Raw genomic sequence first — 20993 nt, 5'->3', positions numbered from 1 at the left:
TACATTTTTGCCGGCTTGTTACAGTCCCACCAACCAGCGGAAACAAACTTCTTTTAAAATTCATTCTGAGAATGTGGGCGTCGCTGGCGAGGCCGGCATTTATTGCCCATTCCCTAATTGCCCTTGAGAAGGTGGTGGTGGGCCCGCCTACTTGAACCGCTGCAGATAGCAGTTTGATGCAACTGAGTGACTTGCTAAACCACTTGAAAGGACATTTCAGAGTCAACCAATCTGTCACTATTCACCTTATTATAACATAAGAACATAAGAACATAAGAAATAGGAGCAGGAGTAGGCCATATGGCCCCTCAAGCTTGCTCCACCATTTAATAAGATCATGGCTGATCCGATCATGGACTCAGGTCCACTTCCCTACCCACTCTCCATAACCCCTTATTCCCTTATCGTTTAAGAAAATATCTATTTCTGTCTTAAATTTATTCAATGTCCCAGCTTCCACAGCTCTCTGAGGCAGCGAATTCCACAGATTCACAACCCTCTGAAAAGAAATTTCTCCTCATCTCAGTTTTAAATGGGTGGCCCCTTATTGTAAGATCATGCCCTCTAGTTCTAGTCTCCCCCATCAGTGGATCCACCTTGTCAAGCCCCCTCATAATCTTATACGTTTCGAAAAGATCACCTCTCATTCTTCTGAATTCCAATGAGTAGAGGCCCAACCTACTCAACCTTTTATCATAAGTCAACCCCCTCATCCCCAGAATCAACCTAGTGAACATTCTCTGAACTGCCTCCAAAGCAAATATATCCTTTTGTAAATATGGAAACCAAAACTGCATGCAGTATTCCAGGTGTGGCCTCACCAATACCCTGTATAAATGTAGCAAGACTTCCCTGCTTTTATACTCCATTTTAGATTCCATTGGCCTTCCTGATCACTTGCTGCACCTGCATACTGACCTTTTGTGTTTCATGCAGATCCTGCTGTACTGCAGCACTTTGAAATCTTTCTCCATTTAAATAATAACTTGCTCTTTGATTTTTTTCTGCCAAAGTGCATGGCCTCACACTTTCCAACATTATAATCCATCTTCCAAATTTTTGCCCACTCACTTAGCCTGTCTATGTCCTTTTGCAGATTTTTTGTGTCCTCCTCACACATTGCTTTTCCTTCCATCTTTGTATCGTCAGCAAACTTGGCTATGTTACATTCAGTCCCTTCTTCCAAGGTGTTAATATAGATTGTAAATAATTGGGATCCCAGCACTGATCCCTGCGGCACCCCACTGGGGTGCCAACCCGAGAACCATTTATCCCGACTCTCTATTTTCTGTTCGTTAGCCAATCCTCTATCCATGCTAATATATTAACCCAGTCCTGTGAACTTTTATCTTGTGCAGTAACCATTTATGTGCCACCTTGTCAAATGCCTTCTGGAAGTCCAAATATACCACATCCACTGGTTCCCACGATAAGCTTGAAGGCCTCGCTCAGCTCTATTGAAAACAGTCCCAGTTTGTAAATGCAACCTCTCACCTCTGGGAGCATCCTACTGAATCTACGCTGCACTTTTCCCATTGTTTTTATATCCTTCCTATGATGGATGTCCAAAACTATACAGAGTGCAGCTTAACTATGGTCATGTACGAGTTCAACCTTACCTCTATTGGAGGACACCTTGGTGGATGGATGTCAGGGACAAGGATGAAAAGGGATAAAGGGATGATTCTCCGATAAGACTTGTTAGTGTAATATTGTTTGCTGTTTTTTTAGTTGTAACGACATTGGATTCTGATGTGAAGAAACATAATGCAGTTTCCTTGTTTTTAAATCATAATATATTGAAATGGCTATTCAGTGTTTGGAACATCCGAACAGATGGTGCTGTATAAGAGAATAAGCTGTAGAAATAAGATATTGTGGAAATACCCTTGGCCAATGCTAAGGCTGGATGTACGAAAGAAGTTTGTGAAGATGTGAGTGGGATAACTCCAAAAGTTGATTAGCTTACAGAAGGGGAAAGAATACGCTGGGTCAAGGTTTACCAGTGCTGATTGTAAGAACACCAATAGCAAAGGGGCGTTATGTGTTCAGACGAGTGCAATACATTTAATGAAAAAGCTGAGATACAGGAGGGAGCGGAGCAGAGATGTCGCACAGCAGAGCACCAAGAAAAAAAGAAAAGAAAGACTTGCATTCATATAGCGCCTTTCACAACCACCGGACATCCCAAAGCGCTTCACAACCAATGAAGTACTTTTGAAGTCCAGTCATTGTTGTAAGGTAGGAAATGCGGCAGTCAATTTGCGCACATCAAGCTCCCACAAACAGCAATGTCATAATGACCAGATAATCTGTTTCAGTGATGTTGATTGAGGGATAAATATTGGCCAGGACACCGAGGGATAACTCCCCTGCTCTTATTTGATCTTTTACGTCCACCTGAGAGAGCAGATGGGGCCTCGGTTTAACATCTCATCCGAAAGACGGCAACTATGACAGTGCAGTGCTCCCTCAGCACTGCAATGGAGTGTCAGCCTGGATTTTTGTGCTCAAGTCACTGGAATGGGACCTGATCCCGCAACCTTTGTGACTCACAGGCGTGAGCGCGATCCACTGAGGCAGAACTGACACAATGTGTGTGAAGGGAAGAGTTTTCGCCCAGATGGGGACATCACCGAATCCTCCATAGATGCTGCAAAAGGTATGAAACTGGGGAGAGGCATATAACGGATGGCCAATCCGATATCGCCTGTTTCACACTATCGCCCAAGGTCAAAATTCCCCCATGAAGGTGCTGCGACACTATGCCAGAAAGTAACACAGACCATGTCCTTGGCACAAGCACAGAGGGAGCTTCAGTCTCTTTTGGTATATTTGTTTACTCTATTAGGCATCTCGGTAACAATGGCCTAGTGTATAAAGGGCTGCTGGTTCGAAATATCATTGCAGATCTTACAATAGGATTCATTGTTGGCACAGACATGTTTCGATTACAGAAAGAGAGCTATGTGACCCTTTGGATTTGTTGTGTCAAATTTATTTGGTTTGTTTGACATGCAGTTATTGAAGAAATTAGATTTAATATCACGGATGCAGTAAAACCAGTGTGAGCAGTTAGAGGATATGTCATATCAGATTCCAGCTATGGCCTTTTGATGCATCGCCGAGGCAACTGACACCTATCAGACCTGAACTGGAGGAGCACTCTGTGACAGGTTAACAGTAATACCCTAGGGTGATAGTCTTGGCTCAGTGACAGCACTGCATCAGAATGTTGTGGGCGTAAGCCCCACTCCAGAGACTTGAACATGTAATCCAGGATTACACTTCAGTGCTGTACTAAGGGACTGTTGTCCCGTCTTTCAGCTGAGATGTTAAGCTCGGCCCCCTGTCTTCTGTCTCAGGTGGATGTAATAGATCCCATGATGCTATTTGAAGCATAGTTCTCCCATTGTCCTGGCCAACAGTTATCTGTTAATCAACATTTCGGGTCGATGACCCTTCGTCAGAACTGGGGGGGGTGTTCGAAAAGAACAGATTCTTAACAAGCACTGAAAGGGGGAGGGGAAGAAAGAACAAAAGAGAAAGTCTGTGACAGGTTGGAAGACAGGAGAGATTAGAGAGACAAAAGGGATGATAGGCCAACTTCAAATGGTAATGCCAGGAGTTAGAAAAACATTAGTCAAGATAGGGTGTGAATGGCGGGATAATGACAACTGCCATTCGAGACAAGGAGAAAAAAAAGAAAGAAACAGGCTCTGAAGGGTGGGGCACGGGGAAGGGAGTCAAAAATTGGCAGCGGTTACGCTCTGACATTTTTGAACTCGATGTTGAGTCCAGATGGCTGTAAAGTGCCTAAACTCCTTTCCCCTCCCCCTTTCAGTGCTTGTTAAAAATCTGTTAAGAATCCCTGGCCAAAGACCGCCCTAAATGGAGGAAGTGCATCCGGGAGGGCGCTGAGCACCTCAAGTCTCATCGCCGAGAGCATGCAGAAAACAAGCGCAGGCAGCGGAAGGAGCGTGTGGCAAACCTGTCCCACCCACCCTTACCCTCAACGACAATCTGTCCCACCTGTGACAGGGACTGTGGTTCTCGTATTGGACTGTTCAGCCAGGCCAGGAGTAAGGGTTCTCACAATTGGGTTCAGGTGCAGTGGGCCTTTTTTAACTAACCAACAGACATGACATGGAGTTGCCCCAGTGTGACTGGATAAAAAAATCCATAAAATCATGGCACTGCTAATATAATAGAATAAGCAAAAGGTCCAATTAAACTAATATGGTTAGTAAAGCAACAGAAATAAACTTAAATGACAAAAATTAAATTATAATATTATTATAATGTCTAGGAGAGACTCTATACCCTGTGGTGCCCACTGGTCCCGGAAATTCCTGCTCCTGATCACTGTGTCGTGACACTTGCTGAACGTCTGTTTGCGTGGGCTTTGGGTGAGGAAAGGATTGGGTTTGGTGGTGATGCAGATTGTGGGAGCGAAAATGTGCACTACCTGGGTACCTCGATGTCCTGTTTGACCACCAGATGATGTTAAAACAGCTTTCTGCAGAACATGGGAGGTAAGCATGTTGTATAAGCAGGCTGAAGGCTGACCTGCGTGACTATCAGGTCTAGAATAAGTCTGCTCAGTCACTTGTATTTATGAGAATGGGAAGAGTTTATGGTCGGGCAATATAACCATGGTGATAAAATAATTAGAAGAGTTAAGTGCATGTTTGTCTAGTTCATGCTGTTATTCTGTGGTCATTTGTATGTATCTTTGATGTACTATGATTTATTGGTAGTCTGCATGGAATGTGGTGATCAAAGGTAAGGATTGGTATAAGAGAAGTGAATGAACCACAGCTCATACTGGAATTGTCAAGTCTGATGTCTCAACTGGATTTTGGATGAAATAAACACTTGCATTTGTATAGCGCCGTTCACGACCACTGGATGTCCCAAATTGCTTTACAGCTAATGAATTATTTGTTTTTGAAGTATAGTCACTGTTGAAATGTGGGAAACGCGGCAGCCAATTTGCAATGTTTTGAAGTTTAAATGTTACCTATCGATTTTACACTTTTAATTTGAAATAAATCAGTCAATTTTGAAAATTGGATTGAATTGTAAATGTGAGTTTCTAGAGCTCAATGCTGAGAGTCTGGGGTAGATGGGTTCCATAATTGATACTGGCAAAAATCAGTTGCCTACACGGGTCATTGAGTCATGTGCCCGAGAGAACATGCTGGAAAGTTCTGTCGAATGTTCATCAACCTGAAATGTTAACTCTGTTTCTCTCTCCGCAGATGCTGCCTGACCTGCTGAGTTTCCAGCATTTTCTGTTTTTTATTCCAGGCCTTCTTGCAATATTGATGTTTTTAAAAGAGATGACAGCATCATCTTCTTAAGGAAGTAGAAATTGAACTGACAACCTTGTGACTCAGAGGCGAGAGCCAATATGATGTCTCTGCTCTCAAGTTTATGGAGGGTGGAAGATGTGAGACCGGCCAGGAGAGCATTGGAATAGTCAAGTCTAGAGGTTTCAGCAGCGGATGAGCTGAGGCAGGGGCGGAGACGGGCGATGTTACGGAGGTGGAAGTAGGTGGAAGTAGCTGGAACGAATATGTGGTTGGAACCTCATCTCGGGGTCAAATAGGATGGCAAGGTAACCAACGGTCTGGTTCAGCCTCAGACAGTGGCTGATATTCCAGTGTCATACTGAACGAATGCTGCCACATTTTGAATGAAATGTTAAACCAAGGCCTCCGTTGCCTGCCTGGTCCTTTCAAGTGAATATCAAAAATCCCATACGGAGTTCTTCCAATGTCCTTGTCAACATTTCTCCCTCAACTGAAAAGAGATTAACTGGTCTTACTATTGTTTTTGATATCCTACCTCATCACTAATTCATTGTAAAGCAACTTCTTTCTTTCTTATGTGAAGTGCTTTGAGACTAATTTAAAGTGCAATTTACTTTTTATGAATCGCTTGAATTCTGTTGTGACATTGAGGATTTGGGTTAGTTCACAGTTCCATTTTGGTGGACATATGATGGCAATGCTTCAAGAGCATGTCCAGATCTCACTGATCAAGAACACAATAAACATAGTGTTCTTTTAATCTCAAACTCACTTTGCATTGTATTGCTTGAGATTTCATCCTATGATCCCTCTGGTCAGGGACCTGTTTCCCTTCGCAGAGAGGCCAATAACCAGGGGGCATAGATTTAAAGTAGTTAGTAGAAGGATTAGAGGGGAGATGAGGAAAAAAATATTCACCCACAGGGTGGTGGGGTCTGGTACTCACGGCCTGAAAGGGTGGTAGAGGCAGAAACCCTCATCACATTTAAAAAGTACTCGGATTTGCACTTAAAGAGCCGTGACCTAAAGGGCTCCGGACCAAGTGCTGGAAGGTGGGATTAGGCAGGGTAACTCTTTTTTGACCGACACAGATATGATGCAGAATGGCCTCCTTCTGTGTTGTCATTTTCTATGATTTGATGCAAGTGGCAGTTTTTATTAAATGATCTAAATTCAGTTATTTCGCCACTTATTCCCTCCTGTTCTAAGGCTGCTAACTCATACTGCAGCACAGTTACACATAGGATTGCCAACCCTGATGGTGATGTATTCCTGGAGGTGTTATCCCATGACCTCCAACCACCCACCCAGTCAAATAGCCTCTTTTCCTATCTCGAATCATTTTAAAACGAATACACTTTTTTTCCCCTAATGCCCCTATGAATGTTTTTCTCTCCTGGATTGCCAGAGCAGTGTCCAGGAGATTAATGTCCCTCACACTGAGGAAGTGCTGCACTGTTAGAGGGGCAGTACTGAGGGAATGCTGCACTGTCGGAGGGGCAGTACTGAGGGAATGCTGCACTGTCGGAGGGGCTGTCTTTCGGGTGAGACATTAAACCAAGGCCCCCCTCTCAGGTGGATGTAAAAGAACCCATGGCGCTATTTTGAAGAAGAGCAGAGGAATTATCCCCGGTGTCTTGGCACAATATTTATCACTCAGTCAACATCACAAAAACAAACAGGGAGGTCCTGCTGGAACTGTACAGGGTATTGGTGAGGCCGCACCTGGAGTACTGCGTGCAGTTTTGGTCACCTTACTTAAGGAAGGATATACTAGCTTTGGAGGGGGTACAGAGACGATTCACTAGGCTGATTCCGGAGATAAGGGGGTTACCTTATGATGATAGATTGAGTAGACTGGGTCTTTACTCGTTGGAGTTCAGAAGGATGAGGGGTGATCTTGTAGAAACATTTAAAATAATGAAAGGGATAGACAAGATAGAGGCAGAGAGGTTGTTTCCACTAGTCGGGGAGACTAGAACTAGGGGGCACAGCCTCAAAATACGGGGGAGCCAATTTAAAACCGAGTTGAGAAGGAATTTCTTCTCCCAGAGGGTTGTGAATCTGTGGAATTCTCTGCCCAGGGAAGCAGTTGAGGCTAGCTCATTGAATGTATTCAAATCACAGACACAGAGATTTTTAACCAATAAGGGAATTAAGGGTTACGGGGAGCGGGCGGGTAAGTGGAGCTGAGTCCACGGCCAGATCAGCCATGATCTTGTTGAATGGCGGAGCAGGCTCGAGGGGCTAGATGGCCTACTCCTGTTCCTAATTCTTATGTTCTTAAATTATCTGGTCATAATATTTCTGGTTGTGGGAGCTCGCAGTGTAGAAAATGGCTATATTACAACAGCGACTACAGTTCAAAAAGGTACTTAATTGACTGTAAAGCACTTTGGGACTTCCGGTGCTCATGAAAGGCGCTATATAAATGCAAGTCTTTCTCTCTGGCACTTTATGCCAGTGGCTGTTCTCAATGTAACTCTATGCAGCGGCTAATCCATGTTAGGCACCATCGCAGCTCCTAGTCTGTGTGATTCAGTTCCACATTGGGAGATTGTATTTATTAAACGATAAGCCGGCAGGCAATCTTCGTGAAGGGATCTGCAAATTTAATGATGCTATTTCCAAATGCATTACAATCATTTAGAGGTGGAAAAAAGCTGGATGTAGCCAGACATCAACAAAATAGTAACTTTAAAATCTCAACATTACAACAGTGACTACATTTCAAAAGTACCATGCTGTACTTTGGGACATCGTCAAAGACGTTATATTGATGCAAGTTCTTTCTCCTCTTTGCAATGACTGGCATTTGCAATATAACGAGGCATGTTCGTTTCAAATAGTTGCACTGATTTGTAAACCAGCGAAATTGTATCCGAACCTTCCTCTTGGGGATAAGGTGATGCAGTAAATACTGGGAAATCACTTTTCATCAGAAATAAAACTGTCAGTGATTTGGAGTGATGTATTTCGCCAACTTTTGAGAACATTATTGCAAATGGCATATTTCTAGCCCCTCTTCTGTTATTTCCCCGACCCACGCCGGCTGTTGTTCTCTTTGCAGCCTGTTTCCCGTTGCAACCCCCTCAGATATCCTGAGCGCCACGTCTGCACCAGCTGTCAATCAAAGTCCCCAGCTCGCCTCCAGCGGTCCCCGGCTGCCTGTGGGTACGCATGCGCGCGATTCCACTGGCGAGCCGCCCCCCCCCGCGCGGGCCTGGCCGGTCTGAGCGTGGGCGCTACCGCCGACCGCCCCCCAACCTGCGCTCCCTGTTTGCGCCTGCGCACGGCCGCCGGCCCCCGTCTCCCGACCTGCTCACGTGCGCTTCCGCGCGGCCGCCTCAACCGTCGCTGCCGGCCCGCGCGTGCGCAGCCCTGATCGACAGTCGATCCAGCCAATCAGGCGCGGGACGCGGCTCTTCTCCGGCCAATAGGCGCGTGTGGGAGGTGGGGACAAAGGCGATGCGCTTGTGTTGGGGGGGGCATCAGAGAGAGAGGCAGCAAAGTGGCGGTTGCGGGGTTGTACTTTAGCCTCCTCCTCGGCTCGGGTGAAAAGGACGAAGAGCTGGGTTACGTGGACCGAGAGGAGGAAGGCGAGGGTTGGGAAGATGGAGACTTTTTAAAAGCTGTTGCTGCTTGACCCAGCGCCGGGAAGTGTAACGGTGCGGATTAATGGATAGCCTTCAGTCAAAGGTAGGCGAGGGATACAAGCTCATCTGAGAGGGGAGAGAGTCTGTGTGGGTTTGGAGCCTTTCTCCAGTCACAGGAGGAGAGTCAGTGTGGGTCTGGAGCCTTTCCCCAGTCACAGGGGGAGAGTCTGTCTGGTTCCTTTCCCCACTCACAGGGGGAGAGTCTGTCTGGTTCCTTTCCCCACTCACAGGGGGAGAGCCTGTGTGGGTCTGGTACCTTTCCCCACTCACAGGGGGAGAGCCTGTGGGTCTGGTACCTTTCCCCAGTCACAGGGGGAGAGTCTGTGTGGGTCTGGTGCCTTTCCCCACTTACAGGGGGAAACTGTGGGTCTGGTGCCTTTCCCCACTCACAGGGGGAGAGCCTGTGTGGGTCTGGTACCTTTCCCCAGTCACAGGGCGAGTCAGTGTGGGTCTGGTACCTTTCCCCAGTCACAGGGGGAGAGTCTGTGGGTCTGGTGCCTTTCCCCACTCACAGGCGGAGAGCCTGTGTGGGTCTGGTACCTTTCCCCAGTCACAGGGGGAGAGTCAGTGTGGGTCTGGTGCCTTTCCCCACTCACAGGGGGAGAGGCTGTGGGTCTGGTGCCTTTCCCCACTCACAGGGGGAGAGCCTGTGTGGATCTGATGCCTTTCCCCAGTCACAGGGGGAGAGTCAGTGTGGGTCTGGTGCCTTTCCCCACTCACAGGGGGAGAGCCTGTGTGGGTCTGGTACCTTTCCCCAGTCACAGGGCGAGTCAGTGTGGGTCTGGTACCTTTCCCCAGTCACAGGGGGAGAGTCTGTGGGTCTGGTGCCTTTCCCCACTCACAGGCGGAGAGCCTGTGTGGGTCTGGTACCTTTCCCCAGTCACAGGGGGAGAGTCAGTGTGGGTCTGGTGCCTTTCCCCACTCACAGGGGGAGAGTCTGTGGGTCTGGTGCCTTTCCCCACTCACAGGGGGAGAGCCTGTGTGGATCTGATGCCTTTCCCCAGTCACAGGGGGAGAGTCAGTGTGGGTCTGGTGCCTTTCCCCACTCACAAGGGGAGAGTCTGGGTCTGGTGCCTTTCCCCACTCACAGGGGGAGAGCCTGTGTGGGTCTGGTACCTTTCCCCAGTCACAGGGGGAGAGTCATTGTGGGTCTGGTACCTTTCCCCAGTCAAAAGGGGAGAGTCTGTGTGGGTCTGGTGCCTTTCCCCAGTCACAGGGGGAGAGTCAGTGTGGGTCTGGTACCTTTCCCCAGTCACGGGGCGAGTCTGTGTGGATCTGATGCCTTTCCTCAGTCACAGGGGGAGAGTCAGTGTGGATCTGGTGCCTTTCCCCAGTCACAGGGGGAGAGTCTGTGTGGGTCTGGATTCTTTCCCCAGTCACGGGGTGAATCTGTGTGGGTCTGCTAAATTTCCCCAGTCGCAGGGGAGCAGGTCTGCAGACTATTTTGAAGAGCAGGGGTGTTATCCCTGGTGTCCCCTGGAATCGGTGAGGGATAAATATCTTCCATCAACATAACAAAAACAGATTATCTGGTCATTATCACATTGGTTTGTTGGAGTTTGCTGTGTGCAAGTTGGCTGCCACATTTCCCACATTACAACAGTGACTGCACTCCAAAAGTACTTCATTGGCTGTAAAGTACTTCGAGACATCTGGTGGTTGTGAAAGGTGCTATATAAAAGCAAGTCCTTTTTTCAGTCACAGGCTGAGTGGGGGGAGAGAAGAGCAGGTCTGTGTGTGTCTGCTGCCTTTCCCCAGTAACAGCTGTACAAAGCCTTAGTTTGACCATACCTGGAATACTGTGAGCATTTCTGGGCACCACACCTTTGGAAGCCTTGGAGCGAGTCCAGCGTAGGCTTACCAGAATGATACCTGGACTCTGTGGGTTAAATTACGAGGAAAGATTACACAAAGTGGGTTGTATTCCCTAGAATTTAGAAAGTTATTTGATTGAAGTTTTCAAGATATTAAGGGGAACAGATTGTGTAGCTGGAGAGAAACAATTTCTGCTGGTTGGGGAGTCTAGGACTACGGAGCATAGTATAAAAATTAGAGCCAGTCCTTTTCCGGAGTGAAGTTAGGAAACAATACAAGCAAAGTGTCATGTATTCAACCAGCATTGTAACCCATGTATAATCTGACCTAAGTTGTACACTGAAAACAATGACCACTAGGTGGTGAACTTGTGGGAGACACTCCGAACCTGGACCTTCAGGTATAAAAGGGGAAGCTCCACCCACTTCCATCACTTGGGTGCTAAGGAATAAAGGACAGGTCACAGACTGACCTCTCAAGCATGGGCCTCGTGTGCATTTATACTGTATAGTAAGGACCTATCAATGGCGACAAGAAACTGGGATTTAAACCACGTGAGCATGGCCACTAGCAGAACAGACGAGAGGTACTGTGTTACGGAATGGTTGGGACAGAGATTCAACATTGTTAAAGCAGCACACAGTTCACCAGGCAGACAAGGGCAATCAGGCATGCCCCAACATGTAGTCGAACCCAGAGGGGGAGTTCGACAGAGACAATGGCAAGCTGAACGGCGATTCACGCCATTGCAAGGGACAATGCGACCAGTAATGGGGCCATCAACACCTGTTAATGGCGCACTCAAGGACAGTTACGGGCAGTCAGGGACGATCGACTGGCAAGGGACCTTTTGTTTCCAACAACAGCTCATGATGGAGGCGTGGAGGCACACACTCAGCCGGAGTTTGCAGAGATGAGCAAAATACCTGCAGAAATTAACGCTGGGGGAAATCGCTGGAAGCTGAAGTTCAGCGAGTTCATGTGGAGCACGTATACAGTTCATACACCAGGATGCCACCGATAATGATGAAAGTGCTCCTCAATGGCATCCCAGTATCAATGGAGCTAGACAAGGGGCCAGCCAGTCCCTGATGGGTATCAAACAGTTCGGAAAGTTGTGGGCGTCCAAGGCCAGGAGGCCAAAATTATCGCCGATTGACGCACAGCTACGGACATACACAAAGGAGATCATTCCGGTGCTAGGCAGCGCCCACGGTAGTCGTGACCCACAAAGATTCGGAGAACAGGTTGCCACTCTGGGTTGTCCCGGGGGACAGTCCCGCACTACTGGGGAGGAGTTGGCTTGCTGTCATGAACTGGAAATGGGGCGATGTCAATGCAATTTCCTCTGTGGAGCAAGTATTATGCTCACAGATCCTAGACAAATTTGACTCATTATTTCAACCCGGCATTGGCACTTTCATGGGGACCAAGGTAGTGATTCACATAAACCCGGTCGCCAGGCCAGTACACCACAAGGCCAGAGCGGTGCCATACGTGATGCGGGAAAAGATAAAAGACGAATTGGACCGCCTGTTGAGGGAAGGCATCATCTCACCAGTCGAATTCAGTGACTGGGCGAGCCCGATTGTGCCGGTGCTCAAGGCGGATGGGTCGGTCAGGATATGTGGTAATTACAAGGCCACCATCAATCGGGTGTCATTCCAAGACCAGTACCCGCTACCGAGAGCGGAGGACCTCTTTACGACGCTATCCGGTAGCAAACTTTTTTCAAAATTGGGCCTGACCTCAGCTTACATGACCCAGGAGCTGGCAAGTGAGTCGAAGAAGCTGACCACCATCACGACACACAAGGGGTTGCTTGAGTACAACAGATGTCCGTTCGGGATTCGCTCGGCCGCCGCGATCTTACAACGAAATATGGAAAGCCTCCAAGTCGATTCCAGGGACGGTGGTTTTTCAGGACGACATCCTCATCACGGGTTACGATACTGAAGAACACCTCCACAACCTGGAGGAGGTGCTACACAGACTGGACCGGGTAGGGCTGTGACTGAAAAAGGCGAAGTGCGTCTTCCTAGCTCCAGAGGTAGAATTCCTGGGGATGAGGGTAGCAGCAGACAGGATCAGCCCTACTGCATCCGAGACAGAAGCGATCCAGAAAGCACCCAGACCCCGTAACACGACGGAGCTGCGTTCGTTCCTGGGGCTCCTGAACTATTTTGGTAACTTTTTTTCCCAAATTGAGCACGCTGCTAGAGCCGCTACACGTGCTCCTACACAAAGGTCGCGAATGGGTCTGGGGGGACAGCCAGGAAAGGGCTTTTAATAGAGCATACAATTTGTTATGTTCCAACAATCTTAACGCTATATGACCCATGTAAGAAACTTGTGTTAATGTGCGATGCGTCGTCCTATGGTGTCGGGTGTGTGTTGCAGCATATCAATGCCAAGGGTCAGTTACAGCCGGTAGCTTATGCCTCCAGAAGTCTGTCCCAGGCAGCAAGGGGCTACGGGATGGTAGAAAAGGAGGCGCTCGCATGTGTATATGCGGTAAAGAAAATGCACCAGTACCGGTTTGGCAGGTAATTTGAGCTGGAGACAGATCACAAACCCCTAACGTCGGCCAAAAGGGACAAGGCCATAAATGCAAACGCATCGGCCCGTATACGGAGGTGGGCACTCACGTTAGCCGCCTCCGACTATACAATTCGGTACAGACCGGGCACCGAAAACTGCGCTGATGCACTCAGCATGCTCCCATTAGCCACCACTGAGGGGGCTACCGAGCATGCTGCTGAGATGGTCATGGCTGTTGAAGCTTTCGGAAGCGAAGGCTCACCCGTGACAGCCCGTCAGATTGAAGTCTGGACAAATAGAGACCTGCTATTGTCTCTTCAAGAATTGTGTCTTGAATGGGGACTGGGCAGCCACGTACAGGGCATGCCCTGAGGAATTTAAACAATTTCACAGGCGCAGGGATGAACTCTCGATTCAGGCCGATTGCCTACTTTGGGGAAACCGCGTAGTCATGCCCCAGATGGCAGAGAGGTGTTCATCGGAGAACTCCACAATGAGCACCCGGGCATTGTCATGAAGACGACAATTGCCAGGTCACACATTTGGTGGCCAGGGATAGACGCAGATCTGGAACTTTGTGTTCGCAGGTGCAACATGTGTGCCCAGCTGGGCAATGCGCCCAGGGAAGCCCCCCTTAGCCACTGGCCATGGCCCGCCAAGCCTTGGTCACGCATCCATGTGGATTCCGCAGGTCCTTTCATAGGAAAAATGTTTTTGGTTGTAGTAGATGCCTACTCCAAATGGATCGAGTGTGACATTTTAAATTCAAGCACATCCTCTGCCACGGTAGAAAGTCTACGGACAATGTTCGCCACCCACGGTCTACTGGACATCTTGGTCAGCGACAATGGCCCGTGCTTCACAAGCACTGAATTCCAGGGCTTCATGGCAGGCAATGGAATTAACCATGTCAGAATGGCCAGGCAGAACGAGCAGTGCAGATAATCAAACGCGATGCTCAGAATCCAAAGGTATTCCCTACAAAGCCGCTTATCACGCTTCCTGTTGGCCAATAGATCCCGACCACACTCGCTCACAGGAGTTCCACCTGCAGAGCTGCTAATGAAAAGGACGCTCAAAACCTGGTTATCCCTTATACACCCCACCATGAAAGAAATTGTCGCGAGCAGGCGCCAGTCACAATATGACGACCATGACAGGGATGCGAGGGCGCGATGTATTGATGTAAATGACCCTGTTTTTGTCCTCAACTACGTTGCAGGGCCCAAATGGCTCGCAGGCACTGTGATTACCAAAGAGGGAAATAGGATTCTGGTAGTTAAACTTACCAATGGACAAATCTGCCGCAAACACGTGGATCAAACAAAAAGGAGGTTCAGCAACCCCATAGAAGAAGCAGAGGAAGAACACGATTTGGAGTTCACTCCACCACAGATGACCGAACACCAGAACCAAAGGGAGGAGAGCCCAGTCCGGATAGGCTTGAGGCACCACAAACAGCAGACACTTAGGCCAGCGCCCAACAACCGGAGCCCCAACTCAGGCGCAAGAGAGTGTAAACCACCAGAGAGACTCAATCTGTGATCCCAATAAGACTTTAGGGGGGGGGGGGTGGGTGGGGGGGGGAGAGGTCATGTCATGTATTCAACCAGCATTGTAACCCATGTATAATCTGACCTAAGTTGTACACTGTGAGAACAATGACCACTAGGTGGTGAACTTGTGGGAGACACTCCTAACCTGACCTTCAGGTATAAAAGGGGAAGCTCCACCTACTTCCATCACTTGAGTGCTAAGGAATAAAGGACAGGTCACAGACTGACCTCAAGCATGGGCCTCGTGTGCATTTATACTGTATAGTAAGGATTTATCACAGTGTGGCAAAAGTTTGGAAAACTCTTCTGCAAACGGCACTTGATGCTCGATCAGTTAATTTTAAATCTGAGATTGCTAACATTTTGTTAACCAAAGGTATTCAGATATATGGAGTTGGGTCGCAGATCAGCAACGATTTCAATGAATGGTGGAACATGCTCGAGGGGTTAAATGGCTTCCTCCTGTTCCTATGTTCCCAACAGGAAGGGTAGAGCAGGTCTGTGTCTATCTGGTCTCAGCCCCTCGCATTGCTGTACCTGGGGTAGGGGCAAGTCTGTCTCTTTGGGGCCTTTCCTCAGTAACAGGAAGGCTTACTGTTGCAGGGGAGAACAGGTTTGTGTGTCTGCTCTCAACCCCTCATTACTTTTTTTTTGAGGGGAGGGGATCACAGACTTCTACCCATTTCGAAAAATCTATTCTTATAAGGAAATGTCTTTACATGTGAGGAATTGATCAGTACATAAGTGATGGGGGGAAGTTTTGTGGCTGCAAGATTATCCGGAGATAAGTATTTGCAAGAAAAATGGCTGCTTTGTTTTTTAATTTCCTTTTCCCTCTCCCCAATTACTGTCGTTAACTCTGATGCTTGTTTAAAAATTTGTGCTTTTAGCATACAACTAGTATTTATGTCATGTATTCACTGAATAATGTAACCCCTGCAGCGATAGTAAAACTAATTTAACTCTGGTTGTGGTGAGATCATTTTATATGTACGTTTTGGTTTGCACACTGGTTGTTCCCTGTTTCCTCTGCCCTCTAGTTGTGCTCCCTGCTTCAGTCAAACTTTTCCCCACCACCCCTCCTCCCCATCCTCCAACCAATCCCTTCCTTCCTTTTTAAAAAAAAAAAACTCTTAAAAATAGTGCATTCTTTGTCCCCTTCCCATCATGTATCTTTTTCTCTTTCCACTTTGTAAAGTACGTTGAGATGTTCTTTGATTTTGTATAACTGCAAATTATTGTTTGGCTGTCATTTGAATTCTAAAATGAGATTATTGGCTTGGTATGATCTAACCATCCTGAGATTAAGAAAAACCTTAAGCGCCTTGGGATGTTTTATTACATTGAAGGCACTATATAACTATAGTTTGTCAATGTTACTTTTGAAGTAATGCGAGACACCATTGCGACGTGTCAAATTTTGCCAGCAAGCTTTTACAATTAATAGAAAATACACAATAGTATGAAATGCTTATGTATGTAAACCTTTAAAAACCATGTCTAACCACCAGAGGGCTTATCCCCTGGAGTCCCAGGGGATCCCACAATCCCTTGGGAGCACCTGTATATAAGGAGGCCTCACAGGCTGAAGAGGCACTCTGAGATCTATAATAAAGGACTGTGGTCACACCTTACTTTGAGCTTGCAATATCTAGTCTGACTCTATATTCAAGACATAACACTTGTGTTATGATTTTTAAGCAAAATAACACTTGTGCATGTCACAAGTCAACGGGTGTATCTTGGGTTGAAATAATAACCACTTGAGTTTTGCTTTCAGAAGCTCATCAGTCTCCGTTGGTTACTTGTAATACAGTGCAGGCTGTGTTCTGTTTCTAATCAATTAACATCAGCTTTCAACTTCTAGTGCCTTTAACGTAGAAAAATGTCCCAAAGTGCTTTACAGTAACGCAATAAGACACATTGACGCCGAGCCATCAATGGAGATATTGGGAGGGGAACTAAAGCCTTGGTCAAAGAGGTGAGTTTTTTTTTAAGGAGGGTCTTAAAGCAGGAGGGAGATGGAGGAGAGAGAAGTTTAGGGAGGGAATTCCAGAGCTTGGGGCCTTAACAGCTGAAGGTATGGCCATCAGTGGTGGGGCAAAGAGGGTTGAGGCAACGTTCCCCATAATTTTTTTTTTGGCCAATTTAATGGGTTTCGCGGCCAATTCAAGCTTCCGCGCATGCGTTTTTTGTATCATGAAGCTGCGTGGGACCTCAAGCCCTGTGGCTGCGCAGCTTAAAGGAAACATCAGGGTGCACCAGAGTTGGAGGGATGCAGAGATCTTCGAATACGGGCAGCAGAGTTTTGGATGAGCTCAAGTTTATGGAGGGTGTAAGATGAGGTGGTCCAGGAAAACATTGGAATCGATGAGTCTGGAGGTCACAAAAGCATAGATGAAGATTTCTGTAGCAGGCCGAAGCAGGGGTGATTACTCCTGGATATCGTGTATTTTAAATGAGTGAAAATTACATTTTAAATCCAATATTAGGAAATCTTTCAAAATTGTGAAAAATATTTTCAATAATTTGCTTGGCAGTGTAGTGGAGGTAAATACTTTAGGCATGTTCAAAATGTAACTGGGGAGTGAGGGTTCTTGAGAAATGGACTGCATGGTCTTACCTTCTGATCTTATTTAGTTAATGTGAAGTTTTCAGTAACTTTTTTTTGTTCCCTTAAACCCCCTCACCCCCACCCCCCCTTGAAGGACCTGTTGGGAAAGACAGCAACATCTAGAACATTCCAGGCAGTTGATTCATTTGTGTCTCGGCCTTGGCTCAGTGGTTACCGCGCGCCTCTTGAGTCGAAGGTTGTGGGTTCAAGTCCCACTCCAGAGACTTGAGCACAAAAATCTAGCTGACTCTCCCAGTGCAGTGCTGAGGGAGTACTGCACGGTCAGAGGTGCCATCTTTCGGTTAAGCTGAGGCTCCGTCTGCCCTCGTGGATGTATGTAAAAGACCCCAGAGCACTATTTACGAAGAAGAGCAGGGGAGTTCTCCCTAGTGTTCTGGCCAATATTTATCCCTCAACCAACATTACTAAAACACATTATCTGGGCAGCATTTCATTGCTGTTTGGCACAATTTTGGTGCCATGTTTCCTACATTACAACAGTGACTACACTTCAAAAAATACTTCATTGGCTGTGAAGCACTTTGGGATGTTCTGAGGTCAGAAAGCACTAGAAATACAAGTCATTTTTCTTTTTCATACCAGTTTTCTCCCAATCTTTTCATTCTTTTTTCCTGAATACATTAACTCCATACATTAAAGCCATGTTGGTATAATTTTACAGGGTCTGGTTACATTCCTGTACCTCTACTAAGTGACCATTACTCACGTGTGAGGCTTGGCAATTAATGTGGGCAGGCTGTGTTTGACCAGTGTATGTGTGACACCTGAACTCAATCTTGTCAGGCATCAACACTTGATGTGGGGTGGCTTTCCTTATTACATCTTCCTCCACTGAGATGAGGTGCTTGGACTCTAATTCTTGGATCAAGAACCAAGCAACATGGCAGAAAGTCAAAACCATGCCACACATTGTTGTGGCGTTTTGTATTGGTGTTTCAATTGTGCTACCTTGCTGGACCATTACTTTCTATGTGGGGACTGACCCAAATGTTGTTTGTCAGCTTTAGAAATTGTACACAAGTGCTAAATAATTTTCCATCCTTAACCCAGGAATGCTGAGGCCAAGTGTAGTGCCTCTCTTGCTTTCCCAGCTGAGACTGGTTGGCAGATCATGGACTGGAAATCCAATATGGGGACATTGCTGGTCTCTGATACGTTTACTCAATGGATAAAGTCAATGGGAAACTTGGAATTCCTAATTTTCTGTCCATATTTGGTCATTGTTAGCAAATTACTTTCTATCGTTGTGCTTTCTGCTGAGAGAACAGTGCAGCAATAATAATGCATTTATATTGTGCCTTTTTAATGCAGCAAAATGTTCCATAAGAAACAGGAATAGGCCATACGGCCCCTCGAGCCTGCTCCGCCATTCAGTAAGTTCATGGCTGATCTTCGACCTCAATTCCACTTTCCCGCCTGATCTCGATATCCCTTGATTTCCCCTAGAGTCCAAAAATCTCGTTCAAAGCCTAAATGCTTCACAGAAGTGTTAACCAAAAATGAATGCTAAGCCAAAGAGGAGATATTTGGGGAATGAAGTCAAGATGCGCAAGATGCCAAAGTCAGATGAACAGAGTGTTTGAGGCAGGGGAGGGTGTGCATGAATGAGGCACCATTTGTGGAGAGAGAGAAAGACCTTTCGACAGAGCTGGAAAAAATTGGGTAAGTCTGGTTTTAAGCAAGTGCAGAAGCAGGCAAACGGGAGAGAGGAGGGACGAATAAAAGGTGAGGTCTGTGATGGGATGGAAGGTAGGAGATGTTAAATGACACAAGTTCCCGTAAGGGCAGCATTAGAGTAGTTAAGTCAGAACAACAAGAAAAGCCTCCAAATGCTGAAAATACACAGGTCAGTCGTAATCCGCTCAGATGAAGGATTACACCCGCAACATTAATCTGTCGGTCTCTCCCTATCTTTTTAGATACTGATTGACCCACTGTGCATTTCCTGTTTTGGGTTCTTTAAAAATACTGTCATGTTTGTATATTACCTGCAGGGGCAGTATTATTCTGTTTCACTAAAGAACATTTCTATTCTGTAAGCACACCCAAGATTGTCCATGAAGTAATTGTGCAACAGTAATTATGTTTGAAGGAACACACTTCAATGTGCTGAGGATGCAGCAACTTATATGATTTTTATTCTACATCTGTAGAGTTGGTGTGAAGTAGTGCACTTTGTACTGATGTTAGTCTAAGAGCAGATATAAATTAAGTATAATCATAGTAAATATCAGGAGGTACTAAGAGAAAATTTGAGTTGAACTGTTCATCTGAATTTGAGTGACAGGATTGGTCTAAGTCAGCATGAATTTGTGAAAGGGAAATCATGCTTGACAAATCTTCTGAAATGTTTTTAGGATGTAACTAGTAGAGTGAACAAGAGAGAACCAGTGGATGTGGTGTATTTGGATTTTCAAAAGGCTTTTGACAAGGTCCCACACGAGATTGGTGTGCAAAATAAAAGCACATGGTATTGGGGGTAATGTACTGATGTGGATAGAGAACTGGTTGGCAGACAGGAAGCAGAGAGTCGGAATAAACGGGTCCTTTTCAGAATGGCAGGCAGTGACCAGTGGGGTGTCGCAGGGTTCAGTGCTGGGACCCCAGCTATTTACAATATACATCAATGATTTAGATGAAGGAATTGAGTGTAATATCTCCAGGTTTGCAGATGACACTAAGCTAGGTTGCAGTGTGAGCTGCGAGGAGGATGCTAAGAGGCTGCAGGGTGACTTGGACAGGTTAGGTGAGTGGGCAAATGCATGGCAGATGCAGGATAATGTGGATAAATGTGAGCTTATCCACTTTGGCAAAAACAGGAAGACAGAATATTATCTGGTGACTGATTCGGAAAAGGGGAGGTGCAATGAGACCTGGGTGTCATGGTACATCAGTCATTGAAGTTTGGCATGCAGGTACAGCAGATGGTGAAGGCAAGTGGCATGTTGGCCTTCATAGCTAGAGGATTTGAGTATAGGAGCAGGGAAGTCTTACTGCAGTTGTACAGAGCCTTGGTGAGACCACACCTGGAATATTGTGTTCAGTTTTGGTCTCCTAATCTGAGGAAGGACGTTCTTGCTATTGAGGGAGTACAGTGAAGGTTCACCAGATTGATTCCCGGGATGGCAGGACTGACATAATGATGAGAGACTGGATCAAGTGGGCTTGTATCCACTGGAGTTCAGAAGAATGAGAGGAGATCTCATAGAAACATAAAATTCTGATCGGATTGGACAGGTTAGAGGCAGGAAGAGTGTTCCTGTTGCTGGGGAGTTCCAGAACCAGGGGTCACAGTCTAATAATAAGGGGTAAGCCATTTAGGACCAAGATGAGGAGAAACTTCTTCAGAGTGGTTACCCTGTGGAATTCTCTACTGCAGAAAGTTGTTGATGCCAGTTCGTTCGATATATTCAAAAGGGAGTTAGATATGGCCCTTACGGCCAAAGGCATTAAGGGGTATGGAGAGAAAGCA

General features: G+C 46.6%; 1 protein-coding gene across 2 annotated transcripts in view; it reads left to right on the top strand.

Moving 5' to 3' along the window:
* The first annotated feature begins 8796 nt into the window (after window positions 1-8796).
* Window positions 8797-20993, top strand: part of mfsd13a (major facilitator superfamily domain containing 13A) — a 66893-nt gene continuing 54696 nt past the window's right edge. For both annotated transcript variants that reach the window (XM_070876486.1, XM_070876487.1), the window contains exon 1: window positions 8797-9017. The gene's annotated coding sequence lies outside the window, so the exon portion shown is untranslated. The remainder of the gene's footprint in view (window positions 9018-20993) is intronic.

Source organism: Pristiophorus japonicus, chromosome 3 (assembly GCF_044704955.1).
Source record: "Pristiophorus japonicus isolate sPriJap1 chromosome 3, sPriJap1.hap1, whole genome shotgun sequence".
Classification (NCBI taxonomy): Eukaryota; Metazoa; Chordata; class Chondrichthyes; family Pristiophoridae; genus Pristiophorus; species Pristiophorus japonicus.
This window is presented reverse-complemented; position numbering and strand designations above follow the sequence as displayed.